Here is a 25,752-nt window from a genome sequence, read left to right on the forward strand (position 1 = left end):
GCTCTAGATTTCCACAACAATTAAGAAAAAAAGAATGAAATGAAGGACCCTGAAGTGCTGAAATATTTACAATTAGGAGAGATGTCTAAAACTTTAATTGACCTATGACATGCTGTCACTGCAAGTTTAAATGCAATCCAGTAATGACATGCCATAAACCATGTCAAAATGAAAAATATGTGTAAGCTGCCCTTTGGAATGTTTGAGATTTCTGTTCTGATGACAGATATCACCTACATCAGCAAAGCAACTGAAAGAAAACCAAGCTTCAGAAATGTTTACCCAGTAATTAATTGAAGAAATAATGGGTCCAGAAATGCTTACCCATGAACTATGGGGTTGCACATATTTTGCTGCAATAGTTTTGCTGAGAGAAAAATCTACCTTCTCCTCCAAGGTTTATGTACAACAGTAATAGCCAACTGGTGTCTCTGCTGTCAGATTTTTGTGCATTGTCATTATTCTGGGATCACTTCTAAGTTTTCCATTACCCTGTATTTCTCTGCTTTCTACATTACATATGTGCTTATACTTCAGTGGCAGCTGTGGTGTACCCCAGTGCAGCATCTTCTGAGTTATTCCATATTTTAGCGAACTCCAATCAAGGTCTTGCATGCTCCAGAATTTATAGCTTTTCCTGATTTCATTGTAAGAAGAAACACACACCAGTTTAACAAGAATCTGTAACACTGGGGCTCAGCACAGATGAAGCTAGGCCTCAGGTTTATATTCAATGTAGGCGAAAGATACTAGAAGAAAAGGATGAGTCATTATCCAAGAAGCGTGAGGAGAAGAAAATCATGTCTGAAGATAAAAGTAAGTTCCAAATTTCTCTGAAGCCCACCATCTTCCACTTCAAGTCATAGGAATCTAAACCAGTGGTTCTCAAGTTTTTTTTTTTTTTTTTATTTGCAGATCCCTAATAAATTTCAAATGGAGGGGTGGACCCCTTTGGAACTTTCAGATGGAGGGGTGGACCCTTTGTAAATATATTGTCTATATATATATAATTGAATTCTGTTCAGTCAGTTTTCAGTCTGTCTTTCACAGACCCCTTAAATGTAGACTGCAGACTCTCAGGAGTCCATGGACCACTAGTTGACACCACTTGTCTAAACAGTAGAGAAGGCCCATCTTTTCTCTAACATTCATTGTCCTGCATTAAAAGTAGACATGTTATGAATTCAAGTTTTAATAGTGATGTAGGAAACTTTGAGTTTCGCCATTAAAGTACACTCGAGGTGTACTAAAAAGGTTCATCAAGACTAACACATAAAGCCTAAACCTACTATTTAGCTAATAAGTATTTGTCATTGTTACATTTGTTGACAGGTAATAATTAGAAGTGGCCATTTCAAATAACATTAATTGAGAATTTTTGCATTAATATAATCAAATATATTTTTCTATTATTCAGCCATCTCTAGTAACAATTCTAAGAAGCCCAGAACACGTAATACCAACAGTAAATAGTTCACCCTACATTTTCTAATGAATGCAGTAGATCCTCATTAATATGCACTTTGTTAATCCTTACAATTTATAATTCACACACATAACTGTCTCTCTCTGCCCGACTTCTTGGCAAAAATTTAATATCAGGCTGTTGCTGTAAATTCTCAGATTAGTGTGATCTAATTTTACAAAAATACTATGGCACATTGTGAAGTATTAGTATACATAATTAAGATAGACCACTGTTGTCTAAATTAAATGAGTTAAATATATTTTGTGATCCATCTATCTTGTTTTTAAATTTGGCCAATTGCTGACCCTATCTTACACATAAGTAAGGGGCTCATTAGCTTCTTACTCCCGTGTCTGGGAGCTCCACAGTGAGCTGTGCAAAGCCAGGCCATGTGCAAAGAAGCATTGGCAGCTCCATAGCTGTTCCATGACTAAGTTCTGGAAGAAGTCATGCAACCCAAGACCACTTCTTGACTGGCACTCTGAAGAGCCCGGTTCTCTCTTCTCCAAGCAGAGTCTCAACAGGAGGTACTGCAATGATGAACTTCCATAACTCCTCACAGAAATTCCATGGAGAAAGATGGGAAAGGCAGAGAGGCTTGGGGGAGCTGAAGCAGGCTGTATTCTGTCTTTCTCATTCCCCAGGAAAAGAAGGGAGAAAGTCTTTGGCCTTCATGAATCAGTTCTCTCCAATGTCAACTCAGTTTTGGAACTATCAGCTGGTTCTGCAGCCCACTCAGTCACTCGCTATTTCCCCAGTTTTCTCACAGCTGGGAAACTCCTAGCCTGCACACTGGGATGTCACAGGAGGTACTGTTTTTTCCTCAACAACACTTCGCCATGCTCTGGTCACCACTATGACAAAGAGGAGAGGCATAGTCATTGAATTAGCCTCCAGGGGAGTAGGTGGGAGTGGTTCAGTAGGCAAGTAGCAGCTATATGAATGCTGCTGAGTGTGAAACGGATCCTTTCCAAGGCCTCAGTACCATGGAGGGGGTCTGGATACAATATAACTCCCTTTGTGTTTGCTTGCTTGCTAATTTGGAAAAAAATTGCTAATTCTCAGTATCAGTGAAATCATTTCCATGTATACAATTTTACTCAAATACAGAATAAGAGTGTACCTTTCATGAGAGTTAGTGAGATCCTACAGTATCTCCAGAAGGGCAGTGGAGCCCTTCAAGTATGGAGGTTGTTTTGTTATGCATGGGAAGCAGATAATTCAGATGCCTGGCTTGTTCTGAGTTACCTGAATAAATCTGTGCTTAATCCCTGGGTGATAACAATCAAAATTTCTTGAATCTAAGCTTTCTACCTTAACACTTACTATTTGAAAATCCTGATTAGCAACTCCAAGTAGGGGAACAACACACATGACAATTTGTGGAAGGTTAAGACCATATTTATTTGTTTAGACAAATACATAAATAAATCAGGATTACCAATGGCCACAACCCAATTAGTTCAGTGACTTGGGGCTTGAACATACAAGCTGCTGAGAAACTCTTGTAAAATTCTGAAAAGATTCAACTGTTCTGAAGTTCAACAGCTTATAACAGATGTTCAGCAGCTCACAGGACTGGACATTAACCAAGCATATTACACGTGTGAGTCTGCTTTACTTGCACAGAAAAAACTCCCACTGAATTCAGTTTGAGTTACATTCATGTAATTTCAACAGGATTGGACCCCTTTACGTATGTGTTAGCTGAAAACAAATGAGATTTATCTGATGTTTCACATTCTCACCGTGGATGAAAGCTCTGTGATAAATAACAATCTCATTACATTGCTCTCACATTGAAACACATGAATGTAGAATAAAGTCTTGATCCCTCTCCTAGTTACAGGTAAACACATTTCTTTATCACGTTAGCTGAAATCTGAAGAAAGTTTTTAAATCTTGGCTTTAAATAAAAATATGTAAAGAAAAGAATGTTCTCCTCTCAAGAATAAATTACTAGCTTGCACCATAATCAGCAATGCATTTTCTCTCTACTGGATTGGTCCTGTTTTGAGCAGGGGTTTGGACTAGATGACCTCCTGAGGTCCCTTCCAACCCTGATAGTCTATGATTCTGTGATCCTATCAAGAAAATAATTGAAGTCTATCAAACAAACAAACACAAGCCTAGACACAACACAACAAAGAGTGAAGGTTAGAAGAAAAAACCCTCACTGTTCTCTTCTGCAGATGGCAAAATTGACTTAACCATATAAACACTGACACATTTTGAATTCTACATAAGTGAAAACACACACTGAAAGCTTTCCCTTTTGGTGGCATTCCAAATCTCCAGAATCCAGAGGCCCTGGAGGTTTTTCACCTTCCTCTGTAGCATGGGGCACGGGTCACTTGCTGGAGGATTCTCTGCTCCTTGAAGTCTTTAAACTACGATTTGAGGACTTCAATAGCACAGATATAGGTGTGAGGTTTTTTTTGTAGAACTGGTGGGTGAAATTCTGTGGCCTGCGTTGTGCAGGAGGTCAGACTAGATGATCATAATGGTCCCTTCTGACCTAAATATCTATGAATCTATGAATAACAGTACACTCCTTAGAATGCAAAGTTAATATACCCTAAAATCAGTTAATAAAGTCTGCATCAACTTTTTTATCATTGGAAAAGCACTGACAGAAAGAAACCAGCTAGAAGGGAACCCATTTTATTTTATTTTGCACTGATTTCTATAGGAGCAAGATAAAGCCATGTGCTGCAGTAAGCAATTGCAATTACTGAATACTGAGTGTGGGGGCAATATATAATAAAGAACATAAAAATAAGGATGGATAAAAGCATTTGCTGTGCACTTAAAACAGAGAAGTAGTAACACCCTAGTTAGATGGAGAATAAATACTTGTTGTCTTCTCTAATTTAGCTCAATGATTGTATGAAAATGTCAAAAGGCATCCAAGTCAGTATGACCTAATTAAATTAGTGTTCACTTTGGGAGATCAGTGGTGATTTCCTCCATAACATAGTTAATTGTTTTAGCCACCAAAGATAACTGGAGAATCTACTTTTTTTCTGAGCAGAAGGGAAAATCAGATACAAGAATAAGAAAATCAAGAGTTCAAAGAAATTCAATTCTAGAGTATACATCCATCATCAAGTTTTCCGTATTGAAAGAACCCCTGGAATTTGGGTGTGAAATCAATGGAACTTTTGCTACAGATTTCAAAGGGGCCAGGATTTCACTCTATACCCAGCACTGATAAGGAAAGCAAGAATTGTCCAGGTTGTGGTTCAGAACATGTGATGAAGCAACAATAATTTTCTGTAGGCTGAAAAAGATGTAAGTGAAAACAGAGCATTTTAGTATTAGCACAATTATAATTTCAGTATAAATTAAGAACATAAGAATGGCATATTCGGTCACTACAATGGTCTATCTAGCCTAGTATCCTGTCTTCCAATAGTGGTTGGTGCCAGATGCTTCAGAAGGTCAATTAAGCCCTGATCATTCAAACTATTATTTGCATGGGTAGTATCTCTGAGTAAAGACTTTCCACATGAGTAAGAGTTTGCAGGATCATAGAATCATAGAAGATTAGGCTTGGAAGAGACTCAGGAGGTCATCTAGTCCAACCCCCTACTCAAAGCAGCACCAACCCCAATTAAATCATCCCAACCAGGGCTTTCTCAAGAGTCCATCAAGAGGCTTTGTCAATGTCACGGTTCCTCCCCCACTCTGAACTCTAGGGTACAGATGTGGGGACCTGCATGAAAAACCTCCTAAGCTTATCTTTACCAGCTTAGGTCAAAACTTCCCCAAGGTACAAAATATTACACCTTGGACTGGCCGCTACCACCACCAAACTAATACTGGTTACTGGGGAAGAGCTGTTTGGACGCGTCCTTCCCCCCAAAATACTTCCCAAAACCTTGCACCCCACTTCCTGGACAAGGTTTGGTAAAAAGCCTCACCAATTTGCCTAGGTGACTACAGACCCAGACCCTTGGATCTTAAGAATAATGAACAATCCTCCCAACACTTGCACCCCCCCTTTCCTGGGAAATGTTGGATAAAAAGCCTCACCAATTTGCATAGGTGACCACAGACCCAAACCCTTGGATCTGAGAACAATGAAAAAGCATTCAGTGTTTTACAAGAAGACTTTTAATAAAAAATAGAAGTAAATAGAAATAAAGAAATCCCCCCTGTAAAATCAGGATGGTAGATATCTTACAGGGTAATTAGATTCAAAAACATAGAGAACCCCTCTAGGCAAAACCTTAAGTTACAAAAAAGATACACAGACAGAAGTAGTTATTCTATTCAGCACAATTCTTTTCTCAGCCATTTAAAGAAATCATAATCTAACACATACCTAGCTAGATTACTTACTAAAAGTTCTAAGACTCCATTCCTGGTCTGTCCCCGGCCAAGACGACTACAGACAGACACAGACCCTTTGTTTCTCTCCCTCCTCCCAGCTTTTGAAAGTATCTTGTCTCCTCATTGGTCATTTTGGTCAGGTGCCAGCGAGGTTACCTTTAGCTTCTTAACCCTTTACAGGTGAGAGGAGCTTTCCCCTGGCCAGGAGGGATTTCAAAGGGGTTTACCCTTCCCTTTATATTTATGACAGTCAAGGATTGAGTTGTAAAGTGAAAAATAGTTGTAAATTCTTATTAAAATGAATAGGGAGCCCAGTTCTCCCAGAGTTGCATCTTCACCTGTCCCTCTGTCATTTTCCTTCTGTGCAACTTTATAGTTTGTTTAAAAGATGCATTTATTTTCTCTTCCTGACATAGCTCTAAATCTACTAATGAGCAAGAATATGGAAGGGAAAGAAAGAAAGAAAGAAAGAAAGAAAGAGCATTATAAGGCTCTAGTTTCAATCTTTTCAAATATGCATGGTGATATATCATGTCCACATTGCTATCAAAGTTTCATATCTGCACCTGCTGGTCCTCTTGTGAGAAGCATATCTGAAGTATGCAGAGCTACAGCCAAAGCAAATTAGTTCATGTGAGATAGCTATTACAAACCCTTTGCAACCTATTGCTTGAACATGATTTTGGTCCAACCAATGCAATAGAGAATGGAATAGTGAAGTAGCACATGCTTGTATAAAATACATGCTCATCTGTGGCAGCTATGCTATGCTAACCCAGTCTTGCCTGAACACTGGGAAGCACGGGGTGGCACAATTTACTGCCACGGGAAATAGCTTTCATGTTTGCTATGCTGTAGATGGGATAAGATGGTTCTTTACTCTTAACAAGGGTGCACATTGATTTATGTATTATCTTTAATATGCCCATGGTACATTTACTTGTGGCAGAACACACCTCTTTGTTTTTTTCTCAGTTACTCTATAGTCTGTTTTTATCCAAAATTTTGTTACAAATGCTCTGTTCTTCCCTCACACTTAATGGGTCAGTTCCTCAGCTGGTGTAAATCTATGTAGCTCTGTTACACTGAATTGTAGCATGCTATGCCATTTCCCACTGGCTGAGGATCTGCCTACATATACTTAAATGTACAACAGGTGCATGACTTTGCCTAGGGATGAATGGATGAGAGACAGAAGCATCCTCTCTACTGATTACCATTTTAAAGCATTCTAGGAGGAAAAAAGGATTAGGTCATTCTCTTTGGAATAAGGTGTTCCAGCTGTTGCAATAGTAATTTTTACTGGGATTTTCTTTTTAGCAGTTATTTACTGAGTGACATGGGGTTAGAAATCCAGCTGTTCTTGCCTTGGGGTGCCGTGCCAGCTTCTGTTTGTTCCCTCCTGATATTTTTATTTTAGGGGAAAAAAAACAAATCTGTAATTTAAAAAAAAAGTCAAAATGGTTGATTAATTACAAATCAGGAATATTTTGAAGGAATGAAAGAAAATAAACAGCTCGGGTAAAGTGAACAGATGGGATTATAAACTAAACTGCTATCATTAGCATTATGAGTCCTATAATTAGTTATTAGAATAACAATACATATCTAATATTAACATGAGATAACAACTGTTATTGTGGTAAGGATGCAGGCAGGGAGAAGAGGAAGCTGATTTCAATGTTGATAAATGCAAAGTAATGAACATTGGAAAATATAATCCCAACTATACATATAAAATGATGGGGTCTAAATTAGCTATTACCACTCAAGAAAGAGATCTTGGAGTCATTGTGGATAGTTCTCTGAAAACAGCCAGTCAATGTGCAGCGGCAATCAAAAAAGTGAACAGAATGTTGGGAATTATTAAGAAAGGGATAGAAAATAAGACAGAAAATATCACATTGCCTCTATATAAATCCATGATATGCCCACATCTTGAATACTGCATGCAGAGGTGGTGGCCCCATCTCAAAAAAGATATAGTGGAATTGGAAAAGGCTCAGAAAAGTGTAATATGAAGACTTTCTGGATAGAAGGCAGTATTTGGTACTGAAGGCACAGCATGCTGAAGTATCAGAGAGGGCAGTGCAAAAGGAGAAGAAAATTGGCAGCATGTGACCTCCATAAGAAGAAAGAGGAGAACCCATGTACCCTCAATGCAGATAAAGGTAAGAAACTATTTTCAGGCTCTCTCCACAGGTGCTATGACAGAGAATGGTTTGGAAGAGTTATCTGAGAGAAGGGCTCAGAAGGAGACCCCCGTCAACCAAAAGACAGGGAATGCATTATCCTAGGGATGGGGGTTCCATGACCACCACTCCCAAGAGGAGGAGATGGGTAGTGGTTGTCATGGACTCCCTTCCAAAAGGGATGGAGTCATCCATCTGCTGTCCAGATTGGGAAACTCGAGAAGTGTGCTGCTTGCCTGGAGCTAGAATTCAGGACATGATGGAGTGTCTACCAAGACTGATCAAGCCCTTGGACCACTACTCCTTCCTACTTCTCCACATGAATACCAATGACACTGCCAAGAATGACTTTGAGCCAGTCACTACAGACTATGTGGCTCTGGGAAGAAAGATAAAGGAGTTCGAGGTGCAAGTCGTGTTCTCATCCATCCTCCCTGTTGAAGGAAAAGGCCCAGGTAGGAACCATCAAATTGTGGAACGAAAAGTGTGATTATGCAGGTGGTGTCAGAGAGAGGGCTTTGGATTCTTCGACCATGGGATGTTGTTCCAGGAAAAAGGATTGCTAGGAAGAGATGGGATCCACCTAATGAAGAGAGGGAAGAGCATCTTCGCAGGCAGGCTTGATAACCTAGTGAGGAGGGCTTTAAACTAGGTTGGCCGGGGGATGGAGACCTAAGCCCTGACGTAAGTGGGGAAATGGGATACCAGGAGGAAACACAAAGAGGGTGCAACAGCGGAGGCCTCCTGATTCATACTGAGAAAGTAGGGCAATTGGCTAGTTACCTTAGGTGAATGTACATGAACACAAGAAGCCTGGGAAACAAGCAGGAAGAATTGGAAGTCCTGGCACAGTCAAGGAACTATTATGTAATTGGAATACAGAGGTTGGTGGGGTACCTCACATGACTGGAGCACTGTCAGGGATGGGTATAAACTGTTCAAGAAGGACAGGTGGTGGAGAAAGGGTGGAGGAGTTGCAAGTGAGCAGAATCATGGCTCAGAGCTCCAGTATGAAACTGGAGAAAAGCCTGTTGAGAGTCTTTGGGTTAAGTTTAGAGGTGAAAGCAACAAGGGTGATGTCATGGTGGGTGTCTCTTATAGACCACCAGACCAGGAGAATGAGGTAGATGAGGCTTTCTTCGGACAACTAACAGAAGTTTCCAGATCACAGGCCCTGATTCTCCTGCTGGACTTCAATCACCCTGACATCTGCTGAGATACCAATATAGCAGTGCACAGACAATCCAGAAAGTTTTTGGAGAGTGTTGGGGACAACTTCCTGGTGCAAGTGCTGGAGGAACCAACTGGGGGCTCCTCTTGACCTGCTGCTCACAAACAGGGAAGAATTGGTAGGGGAAGTAGAAAAGGGTAGAGTTCAGGTTGAATTGAGTTGAGCAGCAGAATACGGACCCTGGACTTCAAAAAAGCAGACTTTGACTCCATTAGGGAACTGATGGGCAGGATCCACTGGGGGCTAATATGAGGAGGAAGGGAGTCCAGGAGATCTGGCTGTATTTTAAAGAAGCCTTATTGACGGCGCAGGAACAAACCATCCTGATGTGCAGAAAGAATAGCAAATATGGGAGGCGACAAGCTTAGCTTAACAGAGAAATCTTTGGTGATCTTAAACATAAAAAGTAAGCTTACAAGAAGTGGAAACTTGGACAGATGACAAGGGAGGAGTATAAAAATATTGCTTGAGCATGCAGGGGTGTAATCAGGAAGGCCAAAGCACAATTGGAGTTACAAGGGATGTGAAAGGTAACAAGAAGGGTTTCTACAGGTATGCTAGCAACAAGAAGGTGGTCAGGGAAAGTGTGGGACCCTTACTGAATGGGGGAGAGAACCTAATGACAGATGATGTGGAAAAAGCTGAAGTACTCAATGCTTTTTTTACCTTGGTCTTCACAGATAAGGTCAGCTCCCAGACTGCTGCACTGGGTAGCACAGTATGGGGAAGAGGTGAGGAGCCCTCAGTGGTGAAAGAACAGGTTAAGGACTATTTACAAAAGCTGGACATGCACAAGTCTCTGGAGCCAGATGCAATGCATCCAAGGGTGCTGATGGAGTTGGCTGATGTGATTGCAGAGCCATTGGCCATTATCTTTGAAAACTCGCGGCGATCGGGGGAGGTCCCAGATAATTGGAAAAAGACAAATATAGTGCCCATCTTTAAAATAGGGAAGAAGGAGAATCCAGGGAACTCCAGACCTGTCAGCCTCTCCTCAGTCTCCAGAAAAATCATGGAACAGGTCCACAAGGAATCCATTTTGAAGCACTTGAAAGAGGAAGGTGATCAGGAACAATCAACATGGATTCACCAAGGGCAAGTCATGCCTGACCAACCTTATTTCTTTCTATGATGAGATAACTGACTCTGTGGATATGGGGAAAGCGGTGGACATGATATACCTTGACTTTAGCAAAGCTTTTGATATGGTCTCCCACAGTATTCTAGCCAGCAAATTAAAGTAGTATGGATTGGATGAATGGACTATAAGGTGGTTAGAAAGCTGGCTAGATTGTCGGGCTCAATGAGTAGTGATCAACGGCTCGATGTCTAGTTGGCAGCTGGTATCAAGCAGAGTGCCCCAGGGGTCGATCCTGAGGCTGGTTTTGTTCAACATATTTGTTAATGATCTGGAAGATGGGATGGATTGCACCCTCAGCACATTCATGGATGAAAGCAGAGGTAGATACACTGGAGGGTAGGACCTAGACAACTTGGAGGATTGAGCCAAAAGAAATCTGATGAGGCTCAACAAGGTCAAGTACAGAGTCCTGCACTTAAGATGAAAGAATCCCATGCACTGCTGCAGTTTGGGGACCAACTGGCTAAGCAGCCATTCTGCAGAAAAGGACCTTGGGATTACAGTGGACAAGAAGGTGGATATGAGTCAACAGTGTGCCCTTGTTGCCAAGAAGGCTAACAGCATATTGGGTTGCGTTAATAGTAGGAGCATTGCCAGCAGATTGAGGGAAGTGATTATTCCCCTTTATTTGGCACTGGTGTGGCCACATTGGAGTACTGCATCCAGTTTTGGGCCCCTCACTACAGAAAGGATGCGGACAAATTGGAGAGAGTCCAGTGGAGGGCAATGAAAATTATTAGCGGGCTGGGGCACATGACTTATGAGGAGAGGCTGAGGGAATTTGGCTTATTTAATCTACAAAAGAGAAGAGTGAGGGGGGATTTGATAGCAGCCTTCAACTATCCGAAGGGGGGTTCGAAAGAGGATGAATCTAGGCTGTTCTCAGCGGTGACAGCAATGTCTCAAGTTGCAGTGGGGGAGGTCTAGGTTGAATATTCAGAAAAACTATTTCACTAGGAGGGTGGTGAAGCACTGTAATGTGTTACCTAGGGAGGTGATGGAATCTTCATCCTTAGAGGTTTTTAAGGCCCAGCTTGACAAAGCCCTGGCTGGGATGATTTAGTTGGGGTTGGTCCTGCTTTGAGCAGGGGCTTGGAGTAGATGACCTCCTGCGGTCTCTTCCAATCCTAATCTTCTATGATTCTAACAAAAATGATTAGGGGTATGAAACGGCTTCCATATGAGGAGAGATTTAATAAGACTGGGACTTTTCATACAAAGAGATTACTAAGGGGGGATATGATAGAGGTCAACAAAATCATGACTGGTGTTGAAAAAGTAAATAAGGAAGTGTTATTTACTCCTTTTCATAACACAAGAACTAATTAAATGAAATTAATTGGCAGCAAGTTTAAAGCAAACAAAAGAAAGTATTTTTTCATACCATGCACAGTCAACCTGTGGAACTCCTTGCCAGAGGATGTTGTGAAGGCCAAGACTATAACAGCATTCAAAAAAGTACTAGATAAGTTCATGGAGGATAGATTCATCAATGGCTATTAGCCAGGATGCGCAGGGATGGTGCCCCTAGCCTCTGTTTGCAAGAAACTGGGAATGGGCAACAGAGGATAGATCAATTGATACTGGGCTAGATGGATCTTTGGTCTGACCCAGTATGGCTGTTCTTATATTCTTATGATTTAGAAATGTTGTAGTCAAGGACACATGGTGCCTGATTCCTTTTTCAGACACTGCTGTAACTCCATTCACTGTAGTGGAGCTACCCTCTAAAGTACGTTGGCGTAAGAAGAGAATCGGGCCTCCATAATTGCTGCCTGTTATTGCTTCCATAGTTACCTTATAGCTTAGCCACATGTTTTAACTCTTTTCCTAATTATAAAGTATTTAAGACTTTGTTCACTTTCCATAAAATTCAAAGGAAATTCTTTCAGTAACTTCAAGGAGGGTTGGTTCATCACCTCCACTCTGAGGGTATTTCCATTTTCCCATGAAATCAAAGTTTAGCCAGAGCCCTGTGCTGGCTGTGCTATGGGGTACAGCACCTTAGGAGGAGCTCTGAGAGGAATTCTGCCTTAAAATTTCTTTTTGAACTTCCCAGCACATCCACTGCTACCTACTTCAGGATGTGCACTGCATTTCTCCCACTACATCCAGCCACCTCCATCTGCCTGTGTGTTGAGGAGAGATCCATGGGCCCTTCTTCTTATGGCTCCTCCTTTCCAATTTGGGGCATATTATACTTGATGGGACTCCTGGAAGAAAAAGTCTCTATGCCCCAGGAGCACATGAACTGCTAGTATATCTCAGTTGTTCAGTGGGACTAATCAGTGCTTAAGGGCCTTGTTGAATTGGAGCCTCTAAGGATATGTCTACATAGCACACTAAGCCTGGGCTCTGAATCAGGTTTAAGCCCAAGTCCCTTTTCCATCCACACAGAAATTAGCCTGAGCCAGGCCAGCCACCCCTCTGGACTCAAGCCCACAGACCCTGCTTGGGGATAGGGTGGTGTCAGAATCCATGTCTTAGGGTTACATGGGTTAGGGCCCTGACATTTTGCAGCTCAAGAATTCTTGCTGTATATATATGAAAATAGCTGACAAGAGTGGCATATGAATTAGGCATGGACTACATGGATCAGGCTCTAAAAGAAAGGGACTCATTCTTGCATCTCTAGAGAGATGCTGGTATCCTTATCTCCCACTGAAAGCAGTGGAGTTGAAAGTACTCAGAATAATGCCCCAGTACCTTGTATGCTAAAGACGCTGATACTTTTCCCTGGATCAGATCTTCAATTAAGCTAGGCTGGTTAACACCAGCTGAGGCTCTGGCCTCATATGTTTAAAAGAATTTGCCAAATAACAGTATGTAGTGGAGTGTAAATTAGATAGCTAAATTATAGTGAACTCTCATGTTCTACAAAGGAAAACTGAGGCTGAATGTTAAATATCAACATAATTAAAAGAGTACTTAAGTCAGTACCGAAATGTATTTTTTCTTTTCACTCTTAGGTATTTTTCTTGAATTAAAGAATTAGAAAGTCTAATTGAAACATTAGAACGTTTCATTTTATTTATTGACATTTATAAAGTTAAATGTGTAAGTTAAAAGGAAAATGTTTCTTGCTGATTTTTTTTACTGTATTGTTGCTATTTATTTGAGAAGAGCCATCATTTTGAATGTCTGCTTTTCTCTCCCTCTTCCTCAAACGTATTCAATAAATACTATAGATGATTTAAACAAATCTTAAGTTTAAAGATCAGCATTAAGAACATGCTTAACTTTAAGCACATGCTTAAATCTGTTGACTCCAATGAGACTAAAGCACGTGCCGAGTGCTTTATTGAAAACAGTTGCTTTTCTGAATGGGGCCTAAATTCTGCTACCCTTACTAATACTGAGTAGTGACTTACTTAGCACCAAGTCCCATTAAGTTCAGTGATGCTATTTACAGAATAAAGAAGCTATTCAGTAAGAGAATGGGTGTGAGAATCTGGCCTTGATTTTGAATATGTGAATTATTTTTCTGGTTAATATCTCTGACATTTTTATATTGCAGCTGACTGTGGACACCAAAATAGGACCTAGCTATCTAGTCACAATGCCTGATGGGTGGTGCAGTCAGGTAGGAAATTAAATATAATTTGTGCCTGCAATTAATTGTGAACAAAAATTGGATATTGCCTTTGAAAACCAGGTCCCCAGACCTTTTGGGAATCCCAGAATGTAACGGCAGATGCAAAGTTAATGTAATACAGTGGGTGTTCCGTTTTATTTTGTTTCCTCAAGAAAGAAAATGTTGGGAACATCCAGGCTGAAAAGATGGACGTCAGTGCTTAAACCTGCGCTAGAAAAAATGCCACTCGGCTGGAGGCTGGGAGACACCTAAAAGGTTATGATTTACTTCTGAACAATTAGTATGCATGCGCATAAGGGAGGCCATGTGTACTAAATTTCTTGGATATTTCTTTCCATAAACAAAATGTTTAACTACCTCAGTAGGTCAGACCTAGTCCAGAAGCAGTTTATCAGGAAGAAAGCTGGCTAGCAACACACCAAAAGGTCCTAGATGAAGGAACATGTAATAAGGTGGTGAAATCTGTTGATGTAAAAAAAAAAAGAATCCCGATACAATCAATAAACTTTTGAATGACTTAGGTTAACGAAGTGTATGAACAGATAAGTAGTGTATGCATTTCATTGTAGGAAAATAAAAGATAATGAGGCTGATTCAAGAAACATGAAGAAGATAACATTCTGAATGGCCATGTGCCATAAAACACTGAGCAGAAAAAGGGCTATAGTGGATAAAATTATAAAGCCTTTGGCACAGTACTTACCAGCAGTAAAAATACCAATACAAGGCTTGGATTCATAAAAGGTTTTAATAATTACATTACAGAGAAGTACTCTTCTTTCCGAGTGTAAGCATCAAGTGAAGCCAAGTTCTGTCCAATGTTCTGGCCATTATAGGGAAAGATGATGGTAGGGCCACGCACTGATACATGGAGTGAAGGACCAAATTTATACAATGGGCTCATCGGCTGGGCAGCCATGGGTAGATTTAACACTAAGGTTGCAGTTTTTGTATACAAATTCAAGACAATAATATGTACAGAGGGGTGCAAAATTTTAAAGGGATCACAGAGGATAATTTGTCATGTGATTATCCAATATAAACGAAGGGATGTAAGTGCTTGGAAAATCACTGCTACCATGTTGCAAAATCCACTATTTTTGCCATATGTAGTTTATAGATCAGTGCAGCCAACCTTCTTTTTCTGACAGTCTGTAAGGAAGTTGTCCAGACTGCTCAAGACAGCTCTATGGGGAATCATTCAATGCTTCACTGATATCTGAACCAGTACAGATCCATCCACGTCTAAATGACTTTTGCAATTCATTCATAGCACAAGAGCTGCTGCTATCAGACTACTTGCTGCCTCTCTTCCAACCCCCGATTCCCTTGCTCTCTCTTCTACTATTGCTCTCCAAGTTAAGACTTGTATTGGTAACACTACCAGAAAGAATCCATGAACCTTGGATTATGTGGCCGTCTTCACTAAAGACTCAATATCCATTAACATATTCGGAAATCTGTAGAAAATCCTGAATAAATGGCAAGAAGATGGCAGCTTAAAGTCTATGTCTTTGGAAATTTCAGTCAACATGTTCAAGGAAATTATGGATGATGAGCAATAGGGTAGTATTTCTTGTTTTGTTCATACCTTGACCCTCTCAGTCACTGGTGTAGCCATAAAAGTCATGTATGTTATGAAACTGGTCACTCTTTTGGTGATCTCAGAGCTCTTCTCTGGTTCTGGGTTCACACTCCCTCTATTTTTTTTATTTTCAGCATCAGTTACTTTTTTGAATCCTTCGAATATTCTGCATGGCCCAGCACCAACACAAGCCTTCCTACGTTTCTCTGTTACTGCTAATATATATATAATATATATTACTGTACTATATAATATATATATATATTACTGTATTACAAATAATTATATATATATATATATATATATATATATATATATATATATATATATAATTATTTGTAATACAGTAGTGCCTAGAGAATAATTTAGGAATAATTATCCTAAGTACTCTACAGACACAAGAAGAAACAAAGCTTTTCCACCAGAACCAGAATGACATTGATAACAACCATCAGCCTCTTGCACAAGAAAGAAAGAACCCCCCCACAAACCTGCTCCAGGTAATTTTTCCTATAGCATGAACAGAGAAGAATGAAATTCCACTATATCAACTTGAAGACTTGGCTCTTCCAATCTAACTGATAAACTGGGAGGTTTTCAAATCCTGTGCTGATGGGTGACAGTACAAAGCCCCAAAATAGGTAGATGAATAATGTAATTATGTGATTAGGCCAGCTGCAAACAGGAGTGACCTCAAAATTGCAGGTGTAATTGATTTGCACTGGTCATCACTTATTAAATGAGACATCACTTATTAAAATCTCTTAATACAATATACCATCCAAGCATAATTTCTGCAGGTGAATGCAAGTTCTACCTACTCAGTGCACTTAATAGAAATGTTTGTTCAATATTATGGAAGGCTTATTTCCTCCCAAGACTCATAGAGGGTGTCAAGCAATATTCTGATAAAGATTCTCAAGTGTTATATCTCTTACTTTGGTATTCTGTTCACTATAAAAGGTTTAATAAATGCTATGTCATGCCTAGGCATTGGTAGAGAAAACATTCCTGTACAACATAAGTAATTCACTCCTTCCTAGTCCTAACACTCCTTCTTGTGTTACATTTGAGCTCAGTATACATACCTTAATATTGTGAGATTTGGAAGATAAATTTAACATTAGAAACAAGAAGAAAGATGCAACCACATATCTTCTAACTTTTTATATGTATTTTAATTCTTAGTTTATGTATGTGTGTATATATTGGGAGGGAAGAACTAACAGCAGTGGCCAGAACCCAGGCGGTCACTGTGCAAGATTCCCATTCCATATGCCTCTGTCCTCAGTTGTAACTTGTTATTCCAGTTCTGGACTCTTGAATAGAGAATTCCAATTGTGATCAATTGTGGCAGACTCTGTGGTCATTTTCAAGTTGTGCATAAATGTAGAATGGGATAAGTACATCAAACTCATTCCCACTAAGTAGAATACATTCCTGGTTGACAAAGGTCAGAGCAGTAGTCTCCTGCATTACTTAGAATCCCCTCTAATGAATACTGAGGCTTGTGTATATCACTGAGGAAAAAATGATGTTAACAGTGAAAAGACAAAAAGAAAAGGAGTATTTGTGGCACCTTAGAGACAAACCAATTTATTTGAGCATAAGCTTTCGTGAGCTACAGCTCACTTCATCGGATGCATAAAGTGGAAAGTACAGTGAGGAGATTATATATATACACAGACCATGAAAAAATATATATTGTAAGGAGAGCGATCACTTAAGATGAGCTATTACCAGCAGGAGAGTGGGGTGGGGGGGAGAGAAAACTTTTCAAAGTGATAATCAAGGTGGGCCATTTCCAGCACATTTCCAGGAGTTAACAAGAACGTCTGAGGAACAGTGGCAGGGGGGAGGAATAAATAAGGGGAAATAGTTTCACTTAGTATAATGACTCAACCACTCCCAGTCTCTATTCAAGCCTAAGTTAATTGTATCCAATTTGCAAATTAATTCCAATTCGGCAGTCTCTCGTTGGAGTCTGTTTTCAAAATTTTTTTGTTGAAGGATAGTCACTTTGAGATCAGAAATTGCGTGACCAGAGAGATTGAAGTGTTCTCCGACTGGTTTATGAATATTATAATTCTTGACATCTGATTTGTGTCCATTTATTCTTTTATGTAGAGACTGTCCAGTTTGACCAATGTACATGGCAGAGGGGCATTGCTGGCACATGATGGCATATATCACATTGGTGGATGTGCAGGTGAGCGAGCCTCTGATAGTGTGGCTGATGTGATTAGGCCCTATGATGGTGTCCCCTGAATAGATATGCGTGCACAGTTGGCAACAGGCTTTGTTACAAGGATAGGTTCCTGGGTTAGTGGTTCTGTTGTGTGGTGTGTGGTTGCTGGTGAGTATTTGCTTCAGGTTGGGGGGCTGTCTGTAAGCAAGGACTGGCCTGACTCCCAAGATCTGTGAGAGTGATGGGTCGTCCTTCAGGATAGGTTGTAGATCCTTGATGATGCCTTGGAGAGGTATTAGTTGGGGGCTGAAGGTGACGGCTAGTGGCGTTCTGTTACTTTCTTTGTTGGGTCTGTCCTGTAGTAGGTGACTTCTGAGTACTCTTCTTGCTCTATCAATCTGTTTCTTCACTTCCTCAGGTGGGTATTGTAGTTGTAAGAATGCTTGATAGAGATCTTGTAGGTGTTTGTCTCTGTCTGAGGGGTTGGAGCAAATGCGTTGTATCGTAGAGCTTGGCTGTAGACAATGGTTCGTGTGGTGTGGTCAGGGTGAAAGCTGGAGGCATGTAGGTAGGAATAGCAGTCAGTAGGTTTCCGGTATGGGGTGGTGTTTATGTGACCATCGCTTATTAGCACTGTAGTGTCCAGGAAGTGGTTCTCTTGTGTGGAGTGGTCCAGGCTGAGGTTGATGGTGGGATGGAAATTGTTGAAATCATGGTGGAATTCCTCAAGGGCTTCTTTTCCATGGGTCCAAATGATGAAGGTGTCATCAATATAGTACAAGTAGAGTAGGGGCATTAGGGGACGAGAGCTGAGGAAGCGTTGTTCTAAGCTCACGAAAGCTTATGCTCAAATAAATTGATTAGTCTCTAAGGTGCCACAAGTACTCCTTTTCTTTTTGCGAATACAGACTAACACGGCTGCTACTCTGAAACCAGTGAAAAGACAAATTTACTGACAAAGCCAGAACAGAAGCATCAAAAATGTCATGAGGTTTAAACCTTGGGAGTGAGACAAGTGGTTTGGTTTCCTATTTATATCTAAGAAAGTTAGAATGTTCAGAAAATAATGTATCTATTTCTCAACCTGCTAGTACTACAAAAGCTACTATTGATATTAGAGACAGAAATCTAACTACTAGTTTGAAATAGCCCTGAAGGAATTTCACATGAAGTAAAGAATCAGCTACCTTTACTAACATACCTTATGAAGTGAAGAGCACTATTAATCTGAGTTAGTGAGTATTCTATGTAAGGGATACAAAATCAAACTATATAAGTATATGTTTCCTTTTGCATCAGATACCACTTCCCTACACCAAAAGCCTGATTATAATCCTTCCATTGATTTCACTGTGCTTTGGATCAAGTCCAGACACAGTTCAGTTTGTCTGTATCAGACAAACTACATCATGACAGGAGAACTGAATAGAAAATCAACCAAAACCATAACCAATTTTATGACATTTAATACAAAAGGTTGTATATTTAATCATATATATTTGTTATTTCTAACACATTCGGAAGGGCTTTAGAGTTTTCACTAAGGAAGGCAAAATGGCTGCCAGAGTTACCAGTTGTCTAGGTGACAGGATGCCTTTGTACACTTTCCTAATGCCAGGTTCCCCATCCATTGTGCAACTCTGGACCACTCCAAACATAAGGGCATGCCTTGATGGCATGACTGATTCCTTTATGATCATCTCAATATATGCATCTGCATAGCTGTTTTAAGAAGAAAAGAATGATCAAAGAAAAGGAAAAAAATGAATATAAAATATATATAGATAGAAGATAGATTTGAGATGTTATGGCTTTGTAGATAGCACCTAGAAAATAGATCAAAATAGATCAACATAGTAGTGATTGCCCAGTAATATCTGTATCCTTCTTTCTCAGTATGAGCAGAGAGTTTTGTTTGCCAGCTGACAATCTGTCTGTTCCTCTTTTTTTTTTTTTTCATGGAACAAAGTGTTTAAAAAAGCTAAGAGAAGTTGCGATACACATGACAAGTGCTAAGACTCATAGCAAGTGTAACACGACGCAACAGCTGCCTTGCTTAGTCTGAATCTACAGCATATATCTTCAGCCAGAACAATCTGCATAACACAAAGATACTAGGCGAGAAGATAAAATACATACTGCTGAGCCCTCCAAAGGAGGAAACATTCTGAATTCTGAGAGTAAAATGAATAGGGAATGTGTGCTTCACCTCCTGGTCCACCTAATACTCTGCTACACATAATGGCAAAGGTCCCAAAAGTTGTCAGCATCTGATGTGTGGGACGGTTCTCGTTTAGGACTGCACAAATACCACTGGCTGCTTACAATACCATAATAATTAACATTATAAAGCTGATTTCCACAATCCAAATCCTGTTTGGGAACCATCTACCAGCAGTTGATCCAGTTCATTATTCAGCATATGCAATATAAGGATCCAATCCAAAGTGCAATGAAGTAAACACAAATATTCTAATTAACTTCAATGAACTTTGGATCAAGCCAGTGATGTACAGTGTCAAGGGCCAACTGACCATTCCTCCTCCTCCAGTGAATGAACTGTTAAGAGAGGAAATCTGTGCAAGGTAGAGTCAATAAAATTTAGGAGCAAAGGGTATCACTTGTGACTGCAACGGTGGTAGAGAAAGTTTGAGTGGGTGCAAGTGACTCAATAGTGTGGGGTAAGGGAGAATGGGGAGATTAGTGGCTACTTAGGAATTCATAGTCATTTGGAATTTCAAACAGAGAGAAAACTGTTCCAAATAGAGATGGATGAACAGGTTTTACTAAAATAAGGACAACCTTCCAACTGGGAATCTTCAATAATTTTTAGAAGCCAGCTAGAAACAAACATTTGGAGGCCATACATAGATAACTATTTCCTGCTTTGTATTTCTAAGTCCTTAAGGTATTTCCTGCCTGGATCAAAATGAGACATGATATAATTCCTGTGAGGGAGCCTGTTATTGCTAAATGTCCAGCCTCATTTACAAAGAGGCTAGAATTATTTGGTTTGCTGCTTAGGCTGAATAAACCTTAACCCATGCTAAAATGGTTTTCTGGGAAGAATTTCTCAGGATCTAAGCAGGGTCTTGACTCTACCTGGTTTACGTGATAACACAGAAAGTATGGGAAATTGGTTTGGTTTTGGAAACCAGTTTTTGTATGTTTATCCAGTTGACTAAAAATTACACTTTTGGTTGAATGGTAGGACCCTGTAAGGTGCTGTGTGCCTCATGCAAAGTATTGAATGCTGCTTTTTCCTACTGAGATCATTATCCTGAACATTCCCAACAAATTAAAGCATCAGGCTCTAACTGGAATCTATTGATATATTTTTATTTTTCTTTAAAAACAGACAATTGTTTTTAATTAGAAGAATAATCTCTGATCATGGGGCCAATTCTGCCATCCCGACTCAGGCAAAACTCCCATTAAGTACAGTGGAACTACTCACTTGAGGAAGAATTATTCACATGAGTAAAGTCTGCAGGACCAGGTCCATAACCCTGGATAATAGTTTAACTATTTAACAAATTACTGCATAGCTGTTGTGCTGGGTTTACTTCTTCAAATTGATTTTCAGAGAGAGAGTAACTTTTATGTGCATTTTTTCAGGAACTGATTTTTGTTTTATTGGAAGTTTTACTTATTTAATAAATGAGGTTTGCATTTTTGGAAGACGGCACATCCATCTGACGCATCTCTCAGCTCCTTGCTGGTTGGAGATGGATAATAGAGCTGAGATTTTTTTAATATCTTGCCCAAAGGGCCAGATCCTCAATGGGTGCAAATCAGAGTAGTTCCACTGACTTCAGTGCAGATATGCTGTTGTTCATTCACCAGCTGAGGATCTGACCCAAAAGTTTTTATAAGCTTTTGGAGACATCCCTTGTCCAACTGTCTTCTTTTTAAGTTTTCTCCACTTGAACAACAGAATAATAACTATAACACCTGACAGTATACCAGGGGAAGTTTGTAATTGCAACAGTGTGCTTGGGGGAAAAAAAGTCCAGATGATGTTTGTTTGAGTAAAGCACATGAAATGAAATCAGTGTGTAAATGGACCACAACATAAGTACTTTTAGAGCTGGGCCTTAGGGTTGTTAAAGTATTTTTCTGCAGTGAAGTTCACTTTTAAGCACCACTTTTGGGTAATGGGCTGTTTTTGCTTGCTTGCTTTGAATGCTCAAATTTTATGTAATCCAGGTGTTCCAATCATAATTTAAATCTTATTGCATATGTGATTAAAATATATTGTGGTTTTATACCTAACAAAATAATATTAACCCATAAATAAAATGTTCCAGATAGCTGAGGGAAATAAAACTTTGCCATTCAAATTGATGGATACATTCAATGAGATAGATGCTGCAAATTATCATTAAATAGTTTGACTTTATTAAATATATTCTCTACTCCTTGCAGGTGGCACTGAATGTTCTAATTCCTCGCTGGGGAATGAATCAAATTGGCATCCAAGGTGTGTATGAAAGAAGGGCAAATATTTTTTGTTACCTGTATAGTTCAATACTGGCTCCACAGCAATTAGATTGACATTGGTAGTAGTGAAATGCTGTGGTATCAGCATGAGTGCAGGATGATATACAATTATTGATGGACACTTATTAGCATAATATGCCATCACCTAGGCCAATCAGAGTGCAAGATGATATATAATTATTGATACACAGCTGTAAAGTTATGTATTTCTCCCCCTCAGTTACACATTTTCCTGTGCCCATGAAATCATTAGGACTATTCCTATGAGCATTTTCATATTTGTTAACAGGACCAGGGAATTACATGTTGTTTTGTAAAAAATAAATTAGTTGTTATTGTAATAGGAGTCTGTAAAGTGTTACCTTCTGTAGATAGTGTTGAATTTGGTAGAGGGCTGAGGCTTTTTTGCAAATGTTAGGGGGCTCACTCTCACGAGTCAGAAAATATTTTTCACAGAAATGATTGTGGGGGAAAAAAAGACCTATTTTTCACTGATATGTTCAAAAATTTCCAGCCAGCTCTAGTTCATGCCCATAGGTGCTGGAACTACAGGTGCTGGGGGTGCAGCTGCATCCCCTGGCTTGAAGTGGTTTCCATCATATACAGGGTTTGCAGTTTGGTTCAATGGTTCTCAGCACCCCCACTATAAAAATTGTTGCAGCGGCCCTGTTTGTACCTCTTTATTTCTAACCACTTGAAAAGACTGTCACAGTGCAGGACAACTGCACCTGTATTCCTGTCCATGGTCCAGCAAGGGCACCCACTCAAGACTCCTCAACTGTCACCTTTCTTGGGGCGTGACCCACCTCTCTCTCCCTTCTCATTGGATTTTTCCAGGCTGCACATTTCCCTGCCTACACTGTTGTATCCACAGGCCAGTGCCTGCACCTTGCTTTTTCTTCTAATGCTATGAACAGATGCAATTGCCCACAGTTATAAGTTTATATTTAAGGTTAAAGCATTACTGTTAAAATGTATTAAAGACTAAAAGAACCCATGTGCATGCTAACAAAGCTTTCCAGAGATCACCACAATCCCAACAAGGGCTCTGGAGTTAGTCCGTCAAACCCCACTAAGGCCATGTCTACACTACAAAATTATGTCAACCTACGGTAAGTTATGTCGGTATATAGCCATCTCAGTTATTAAATCGCTTTTGTGTGTGCACACTTGGCTCCTTCTGTTGGACGTTTTTCTGTGGTTATGAGTTCATAACAGTCTTAGAACTAGCATCCCCCATGAATAGCTCAGTCTTTCCTTTATACAGCTTGGGCCTTTGATCTTGAGACTCCTGGAACAGGTAATCAGAAGACAATGATCCCCTTCTCAAGGGGTTGCTTGAAAAGGCCAGGCTTTGCAAAACCAGAAGTGGGAAATTGTCATTCATCTCCCCTTAGAAATTCCCAAGGCAAACCACTTGACACTTTGTACCAAAAGTCCATTCTTTACTGGCACATTGCTCAATACAGTCCTTTCAAGTTCATAACACTTCACAGGGTTCACATCAGACATCACCTCCAGAAAGGCTATGTACAATTACAGCCCGTAGTAATACATAACCTTTGCATTAATACAATAGTCTCCAAAGCTACTTAAATTTAATTCAGTAAGGTTTTCCAGGGATACTGCAGGAAATTGCCACATCTGTCACAATGACATACTTGAATATCAATATTTGAATTTGAAATTCCAGTCTTTGGGGCATCTAATTGAATCTACTATAATCACTGATCACTGCTTTTTCCAATAAATTAAAAAGGAAAATATAGGGTTCAATAAGTATATCCTTTTGAGTTGTGTAGAATGTCCATGGATGAAATGAAAGATGTTTAAACTGGAAAATCAAATCATGGCTTTATATTTTCTCGGTATCATATGAGTTAATTTTCACGGTTTATGAGTTAATTTTCAGTATAGTGCAGTGGAATTTAGCTGCATAAGTTCCATTAACATGAAAGAGAGCTAAATGGCAAATCCCCTTTCACTATGCTTAAAATATATACCTTTTTATTGAGTTCTGCATTTTCATTCTCTTAAGTAGGCTCTAGGGTATAGTGAGTCCTTTTAGTTAATTATAAGTATATATTTGCCAAAAATGTCTCTACTGAGATGAGGTTAATTCTATCTCCAGTTCTATCAACCTATTTCTTTATTGTGGTTCATGGTTTCCAAATACAATGTTTATCTGAGAGGAATTTTTGAATTCCATCAGTTGTATTAGTTTATGGCCCATTTTTAAAGTGAATAAATACATCTGCATTGAAGCATAGTAGATAAGAGCCCTTAGCCCTGTGTTATTTGTGTCCTGTTGTTGCTTAGTTTGCCCCTGTGTCATGGAATATTTTTGCCTTTTCTGCCTCCTGATTTTTCTCTTTCTAAATAGGATCTTACTGATATATAAATAGTGGATGACAACAAATGCTCGTGAAGATGATTCCGAATACAGAAAACAATCGTCATCACAGCTGGCACTTCTCTCGCACTTTTTTCAGTGGAAAGTATATTCATTTGCAATGTGATCAATGAGGCAGCAGAATGCAGTGAGATAACCCCAGACGCCATAGAAGCTGAAAGATGAGGCTGAATGTGTGGCTCTTACTATCTCACTTAACAAACTTCCACACTTGTGAGATCCATATGTGTAAAACATACTTATCCCATTGCAGAAGGAAAAAGAAACACGTTATGCACAAGGAACAAAAAACAATTGGGAAGATGCTGTCTAAGGTCAAAGTTAGGTTAACTTCCAAACCTGGTGGTTGGTTATTTATTTATTTTGCTCACTGTTTGGTTCTGTATTCATGTTTGTCGGTAGCATATAAGGAACTGAGTGATCTAGCTTTGACTTTAGACCAGTATTTGAAGTGATGTTTAACAAGGAAATCAAGTGTTGGGAGAGCACAAGTGAGGAACTTTTAGTCACTCACAGTCAAGTTATTTTTAAGCCCTTTGATTTCCTTAAATACTTATAAAAAAACATGCACTTAAGAAAATAATTAAGCTTTTTTTCTTGTTCAAGTCCTGCAGGAAAAAGTATAACATGATAATGACTAGATTGTGCTCTCATTAAATGATTGTTGTTGGGGCAGGTTCTTTAAGAGTTAATCCAGAAGACATCTGCACATGCAGAGTATTGCTTACTATTCTTTGTCTCTTCAAGTTCATTATTAATAAATCACTGTGTTGCCACAAATGTCTCTCAGTTCTCCTTGTGTCTGCCTGCATCACAACATTACAATCATTAGGATAAACTGACATGTTTGTGATTGGACACTCATGTTAATTTATGATCATCCGGATTAAGATAATGAATACTGTGGGCCAAATTTGACCCTTGGTTATACCTATACTATCCCAAGGAGTGCAGTGGGGAGGCTCAGGGATAAATGAGGGTAAAATGTGGTCCTTCTGCAATGAAATATTTTATAAACCTGCAGATGCACAGAAGAATATGATGGCCTGAACATGAATTTACAGTAAGGGAGATGAGATGTCTCTTGAATGTTGAAAT

General features: G+C 39.5%; 1 long non-coding RNA gene across 2 annotated transcripts in view; it reads left to right on the plus strand.

Moving 5' to 3' along the window:
• LOC311526031 overlaps positions 1 to 25,257 on the plus strand; it is a 37,259-nt gene extending 12,002 nt beyond the window's left edge. For both annotated transcript variants that reach the window (XR_014712934.1, XR_014712935.1), the window contains exons 2-5: positions 13,888 to 13,953; positions 14,118 to 14,220; positions 22,167 to 22,221; positions 24,625 to 25,257. This is a non-coding gene — a long non-coding RNA (uncharacterized lncRNA). The remainder of the gene's footprint in view (positions 1 to 13,887; positions 13,954 to 14,117; positions 14,221 to 22,166; positions 22,222 to 24,624) is intronic.
• The last annotated feature ends 495 nt before the right edge of the window (positions 25,258 to 25,752 follow it).

This window comes from Lepidochelys olivacea (genome assembly GCF_965140295.1).
Source record: "Lepidochelys olivacea isolate rLepOli2 genome assembly, chromosome: 9".
NCBI lineage: Eukaryota > Metazoa > Chordata > Testudines > Cheloniidae > Lepidochelys > Lepidochelys olivacea.